A 7,805-nucleotide genomic window follows, 5' to 3' on the forward strand; every position below is an offset into this window, starting at 1 on the left:
TGACAAATGTTCTATGGTTTTTGTCAGTTCCTTGTACTTAGTGGGTAGGCAGGAGGCTAACCCACATTTCATTAGGAAGAATCCTAAAGGAGATTATCACTGCCTTTCTGCCCCAGAACACAAACAAGGAGGGTAACTAGATTGATTTTCTGTTGTGAGTATAATGAGTGAACCCAAACTTAGTGGTTTAAAGAATACAAATTTGTTATCTTACAATTCTGTAGTTGAGAAGTCTGATATGGATCGCACTGGGCTAAAAGCAAGACACTGGCAGGGCTGCACTACACTCTGGAGGCTCTATGGAAGCATCTGTCTTTGCCCACTCCTTGGTTCATAACCCTTTCCCCCATCTTCATAGTATCTCCCTGATTACTCTTCTGTAAACATGGTTCTCTCCGATCACAGCTTGGAAAGGTTTTCTGCTCTTAAGGATTCACACAGTTAGACTGAACATACCTGTATTATGCAGGATAATCTCCCCATCTAAAGATTATTAACCACAATCACATTTGCAATCTTTCTTTTGTCTTGTACAGTAACATTCACAGGTTTTGGGGATTAGGGCATGGACACTTTCTGGGAACCATCTTGCCTACCACAGCTGAGCTACTTGCAGGCTCAGTAGGGTTTCTACTCTGTTTGAGTTGTATCACCTACAAAAAGACTTATTGTGAAGGATTTAAGACCAACAAAATTTGCCCCTATAGTGAAGAGAACACTGTTAAGTCTTCAGGAGATTAAGTTTATTATTTGATATGGTTTAGTTCTATATCCCCACCTAAATCTCATGTTGAATTGTAGGTGCCATCATTGGAGGATAGACCTGGTGAGAGGTGATTGGCTCATGGAGGCAGACATCCCCCTTGTTGTTCGCATGATAGTGAGTGAGTTGTCACCAGATATGATCATTTAAAAGTGTGTAGCACTTAGGCTGGGTGTGGTGGCTCACACCTGTAATCCTAGCACTTTGAGAGGCCGAGGTGGGTGGATCATCTGAGGTTGGGAGTTTGTGACCAGGATCATCTGAGGTTGGGAGTTCATGATCAGCCTGACTAACATTTGGAAACCCTGTTTCTACTAAAAATACATAATTAGCTGGGCATGGTGGCATATGCCTGTAATCCCAGCTACTCAGGAGGATGAGGCAGGAGAATTGCTTGAACCCAGGAGGCAGAAGTTGCAGTGAGCGGAGATCATGCTACTGCACTCCAGCCGGGGCAACAAGAGTGAAACTCGGTCTAAAAAAATAAAAAATAAAAAAATTTGTAGCACTTCTCCCTTTGCTCTCTCTCCTGCTGGCCATGAGAAAGCATACCTGCTTCCCCTGTTGCGAGAAGTCCGGGATCCTGAATGGAGGGACCAGCTGGAGCTGCAGCAGAGGAACATAAATTGTGAAGACTTCATGGACATTTATCAGTTCCCAAATAATACTTTCATAATTTTTTATGCCTGTCTTTAATCTCTTAATCCTGTTATCTTTGTAAACTGAGGATGTACGTCACCTCAGGACCACTGTGATAATTGTGTTAACTATACAAATTGGTTGTAAAACGTGTGTGTTTGAACAATATGAAATCAGTGCATCTTGAAAAAGAACAGAATAACAGCTATTTTTAGGGAACAAGGGAAGACAACCATAAGTTCTGACTGCCTGCAGGATCGGGCAAAAAGAGCCATATGTTTCTTCTTGCCGAGAGTCTATAATGGACGTGCAAGTAGGAGAGATATTGCTAAATTCTTTTCCTAGCAAGGAATGTTAATATTAATACCCTGGGAAAGGAATGCATTCCTTGCGGGGAGGTCTATTAATGGCCACTCTGGGAATGTCTGTCTTGTGCTGTTGAGATAAGGACTGAGATATGCCCTGGTGTCCTGCAGTACCCTCAGGCTTACCAGTGTTGGGAAACTCCACCCTGTTAAATTTGTGGTCAGACCAGTTCTCTGCTCTCAAACCCTGTTTTCTGTTGTTTAAGATGTTTATCAAGACAATACGTGCACCACTGTATTGTACTGTATTGTACTGATAAACCCTTATCAGTAGTTCTGCTTTTGTCCTTTGCCTTGTGATCTTTGTTGGACCCTTATCAGTAGTTCTGCGTTTGCCCTTTGTCCTGTTCCCTCAGAAGCATGTGATCCTTTTTAGACCCTTATTAGTAATTCTGCTTTTTGCCCTTTGAAGCATGTGATCTTTGTACCTACTGTATGTTCTTACATCCCCTCCCCTTTTTAAAACCCTTAATAAAAACTTGGTGGTTTGAGGCTCAGGCAGGCATCATGGTCCTACCGATATGTGATGTCACCCCCAGTGGCCCAGCTGTAAAATTCCTCTCTTTGTACTGTCTCTTGTTATTTCTCAGCTGTCTGACACTTATGGAAAATAGAAAGAACCTACATTGAAATATTGGGGGTAGGTTCCCCCAGTATTCCCCTTTGCCTTCTACCATGATTGTAAGTTTCCTAAGGCCTCCCCAGCCATGCTTCCTGTATAACCTGTGGAACTGTAAGTAAATTAAACCTCTTTTCTTCTAATTGCCTAGTCTCAGGTATGTCTTTATAGCAGTATGAGAATGGACTAATATGGTATTCTTTACTAAATTAAAAGAACTCATATTCCTTGCTTGTGCCTACTGACATCATTCATCATAATAGTCCTGTGACAACCATCCATTCCGTTATTAGAAAAAAATCTCAAAAATTGATGGCATTGTGTGTTGTGAAATATTTGGAGACATGGTACTTCTCTATAATGTTGGTGGGTTTGTAAATTGGATCAGGCTTTTTTTCTTTCTTCTTTTTAATTTTGTTTGAAGGCAGTGTGGCAGTTATCTGTCAAAATTTCAAAAACATGAATACTCTTCGACCCAGCAGTTTCTTAGGTGTCTATCCTATAGAAAACATTCTCACATTACACAAAGACAGGTACAAACTTCAACACTGGGTTTGTTAAGGCATATCTGGAAGAATTTCCATGATCATTAACAGAGAAAATGTTAAACATATTCTGGTAGATTCACACTTTGGAATATGAGACAGATTTTAAAAGGATGAAATAGATCTACATAGACTAAAATAAGAAGATAACGAAGACATAGCAAAGTAAAAGAGCAAGCTACGGTATGAGAAAATATGATCATGTGTGTATAATTCATGCATATATATAAAGTCATGAAAATATTTGGAAATACATAAGCAAAATTTTAACAATGATTTCCTTTGAGGGGGCATTGGTATGAACTTGGGTGTGAGGGCTTTGAAAGTAGTCTTTTATTTTTACTTATAATTTTAAAATTGTATCATAAAATGTATTTAAAATGAAATAATTTTAAAATGACCAAATGAAAGAAATAAACCCCTGATTATTCCCATTCTTTTGATGACTCTATAATTGCATATTCTCCCTAAATCAATGAATCATCAAAAGATTGAATCCAGTTGGTCTTACTCCAAGGCTAAGCATTATTATTCCAATTTTTCAGACAGTGTTATGAATTAACTTTTTAAATAACCCACAGCTACTTAGTAGCAAAATCAGAATTGGAAGAGTCATTGCTCAGTTCATTCATAGCCTATCTAGTTACAGCATAGCTGGGAAGGGGCAGAAGCAGGTTTCTGGATACTTTTCTGAACCACTCTCTCGGAAGTGTAGTCCCCCGTTCTTCATTTTGTAGCCATGTCCTTCACCATACACATTTGTACTTTCTCTCACAAAAGGCAAGTGTATCTCTCTGCCTCTTGACTTTGAACTTGGCCATGTGATTTGATTTGGCCAATGGGATGTCAGTAAACATTATATAATCAGGGGCTTAAAATGTGCTTTTTCAATGGGGTTTGTCCCCTAGAGCTTCTGTCATCTTCAGGAGCAGAGTTTTCCTCATGCAACTGATGTCCCTGGGCTCCAGAATAAACACAAGTGGAACACAGGCACTCCAAGTAACCAACAGAGATGCTGCCTGAAGAAGAGTCCCCTCAGCTGAACTGCAGATCCATGAGCTAATGGTTATTCTTTTATGCTCCTGAGTTTCGAACTTTTCTTGAAAATTTAATAAATGGTCTTTTCGTTAGTCAGGGTTCAACCAGAGAAGCAGAACTACTGATTACACACATGCACACAAACAAATACAGGTTCATCACACAAACTTATACCTATATATAAAATTCCGGTTACTGGCTTTTGGCCTTTTGCAATTATGAGAGCTGGTTAAGTGTGTCTGTAAGTCCATTGTCTCTGCATCAAATGCTAGATGGAGCTCAAAGCTCAAAGGGCTGGAAGTCAGAAAGGTAAGATAGATGTAAAGCTTGGAGGTTGAGGGCAGACTCAATCCACAAGCATCAGCTGAAACCCCATGAGCATGGACTGAAACTTGTTGCTTCTGGCCTTGGTGATGTAGGTATTCTACAGACACCATACATATCACTTGTCATAGAGTTAAACATAGCACCTGACCCAGCAGTGGTAGAAGCTGAAGGAGGACCCAGGGAAAAATAGAGCAGTTGCAAGCCCAGCTGCTACTTCAAGTCAATTAGGTGAGCCAGCTTGTCAGTAATAACATATGTGAGGTATTAAATGGCTACTGGTCCACCCTCCAGAACTTTGCAGGGCTCTTCCTTATGGTGCAGCCTAACCAGAAACATAAAAAAGGGAATTCTGGGAAATGTAGTTCAGCCTACCTACATAGACCCATTATAAAGTCATTATAGCTTCTGATATTCCAATTTAACAGGTAAAGAAATAATGTCCCCAGAGAGCGTGTGGGACCTGATCAATATCTCATAGCTGGTAACTGGTAGAATTGGAACTTGAATCAATCTGTCTGATTTCTGGCCCCTGTGTGATCCCCATTCTACATATTGTAAGTAAATCTTTCATGTCATTTTTTACATATGATGACAGCTTCTCCTGAAGCTGGAGAGATTCATCATGAGTGGGAGCAGGGAAGGCTCATTGAGAGGCATGAGGCATTTAGAGGAAGGTCAACCTAGGTGGAGTCCAGGAAAGCAGGTGTCATGGGACAGCCTGAGATCAGGAGGTCCTTGAGAAAAGAGTCATATATATGGAGAATACACCCCCAGGGTTTGTTCCTGTGTTTCATTGTTGTGCGTTGTTTTATTTATTTTGGCTGATAAACATTATGAAACAGGCAGGCAGGTGGAATGCAACAGACTGAAACAATCAAGCAGACATTGGGGCAAGACCTGAAAACCTCCCCAGGAGCGGGGAAGCACTAGAGAGGAAGGACAAGAGAAGACAATCTGAAGCAGCAGGAAAGATACATTGTGCAGTAGAGCGTTGGACAGTCTACCGCTAGCCCATGCTATGCTTTAACAAGGGCTCCCCGCAAGTGTGGCTTGGGGAGTCTATGGCAATTTCTTGAGAGCCAGATAGATGGACAGGACAAGAGTTAGAAAGTGACAGCACCCTGGCCACAGCATGAAGGTTCAGGAATAGAAATCTCATCAGCAAGTGAAGAGACAGGGAGAAAGAACTGGTACCGATGCTTCTGATGTCCTGAGGGGATGCTTACCACTGCAGGGCAGACTGTATCCTCCAAGAGGATGTGGATATCTTAAGTATTCTGGTTACCATAACAACACTAGCCTGGCACCCTGCATGACAGATGACAGTAGTCATTTAAAAAGCACCTATGGGCCAGGCACAGTGGCTCACGTCTGTAATCCCAGCACTTTGGGAGGTTGAGGCGGCCAGATCACCTGAGGTCAGGAGTTCAAAACCAGCCTGGCCAACATAGTGAAACCCCATCTCTACTAAACATACAAAAATTAGCAGGGCATGGTGGCGGGCGCCTGTGATCCCAGCTACTCAGGAGCCTGAGAGAGGAGAATCACTTGAACCCGAGAGGCAGAGATTGCAGTGAGCTGAGATCGGGGGTCACTACACTCCAGCCTGGGTGACAGAGCGAGCCTCCATCTCAAAAAATATACATTAATTAATTAAAAAGAAAAGAAAGAAAAAGCACCTATGAATGACTGAATGCATATCACAGGCTTTGGTGAAAACGAGCTTCAGATTCAAAATCTCATCTCCATCATTAACTTGTCATAAAAACTTGGCACTTTATGTAATCTGCCTTGGCCTCAGTTTCTTTATCAATAATATGGGAATAATAATATCATTTACCTTACAGGTAAAAGACAAAAATATAAATGATAGAAGCTATATACAAGATCTGGTTTATAAAAAATTAGGGTCCCAGGAGTGTTAGTTTTCTGTTATTCTGGTTCGAATCTCAAGTCAGGGTCAGGAACATAATCAAGCATTACAGTTATTAAAACTAGGGTCTCGAGCACAGGTCTGGCTGCATGAAAAGCACTAGGGAAAAAGGTGAAAGAAGAACCAGTGAGAGCATCAAGTTGCCCTTGACATTCCTGAAGGTTAATCAATGACTCATATAAATTCTCCATCAAGTCACTCCTAGGACGGGCTGGCCCTATAGAGGAGGTTTTGGAGTAGGCAGGTCTGTGCCAGTTGCACACTCCAGAGCTGTCTGTCTCTGAGAGCCAAGGCCCGAGGGGAGGCAGTGGCAGGATGAGTGCTGGATGATGCAGTGGGGCTCTGAGCAGAGAGCAGCTAAAAGACTGCCCAGTGATTTACAGCCTTTAAATGGCTCTACCCTTCTGCAAAACTCTTAATTTAATAGACAAACATCTTGGAATAAGGGCTCACTAGAGAGAACTGATGGGATAAATGTTGGAAGATTAAAGACCTACAGAGGGGAGTGCATAACTCAATTATGAAAATGGTAAAGAACTTTTCCAGCAGGAAGCTTCCCCACTCCCTATCCAAGTGGCAAACTTGAGAAAAGCCACCAACAAAGAATCTAAGATATTGACTGTTTCAGGAAAACAGCCACCACCCTTGAAAGAGACCTTAATTGCTGCATTGTCTAGCATTTTTTACCCACATGTTATGCAGATGGGAAACTGAGTTGGAAGAAAGTGGAGTGTCTCAAGTCCTTCTTGATCCTGAAGTGGATTAGGTGCCGCTGTTGCTGCTCTTGTTGATTCTAGAACTGTAGTCAGACATGGGACTGGAGGACGAGCGAAAGATGCTTCCCGAGTCCGGAGATCCTGAGGAGGAGGAAGAGGAAGAGGAGGAATTAGTGGATCCCCTAACAACAGTGAGAGAGCAATGCGAGCAGTTGGAGAAATGTGTAAAGGCCCGGGAGCGGCTAGAGCTCTGTGATGAGCGTGTATCCTCTCGATCACATACAGAAGAGGATTGCACGGAGGAGCTCTTAGACTTCTTGTATGCAAGGGACCATTGCATGGCCCACAAACTCTTTAACAACTTGAAATAAGTGTGTGGACTTATTCACCCCAGCCTTCATCTTCTGGGCATCAGAATATTTCCTTATGGTTTTGGATTTATCATTTGTTTCTTATTTGTGTAACTGTAAGTTCACATGAACCTCATGGATTTTGGCTTAGGCTGGTAGCTTCTATGTAATTCGCAGTGATTCCATCTTAATAAAATTCTGTGTTCTGTGATCTGCAAAAAAAAAAAAAAAAAAAAAAAGTGGGGTGTCTCAATAATGTGTGTCATTAGCAAAGTTAGTGCTAAGATTTTGGTGTCTAGGCTTCCCATTGATTCACAGTAGACAGTAAACTATTGGTTCCAACTCGCACACTCTTGTACCCTCAGTAAATAGCAAAGTGCTGGACACATAGGGGGTCCTCCATTAATATTCGGTGAATAAATGATGTGTCTGCAGGGCTTTCAGGACTATCCTCCTGGAAACCTACCATCTTCTTCTGCAAGGTGCCTGAGGTTATTGATTGTCTGGCAA

General features: G+C 41.8%; 1 pseudogene; it reads left to right on the forward strand.

Moving 5' to 3' along the window:
- On the forward strand, positions 6,976 to 7,329 carry LOC701662 (ubiquinol-cytochrome c reductase hinge protein pseudogene; annotated as a pseudogene).

The sequence above is a fragment of the Macaca mulatta genome, chromosome 15 (genome assembly GCF_049350105.2).
Source record: "Macaca mulatta isolate MMU2019108-1 chromosome 15, T2T-MMU8v2.0, whole genome shotgun sequence".
Classification (NCBI taxonomy): Eukaryota; Metazoa; Chordata; class Mammalia; order Primates; family Cercopithecidae; genus Macaca; species Macaca mulatta.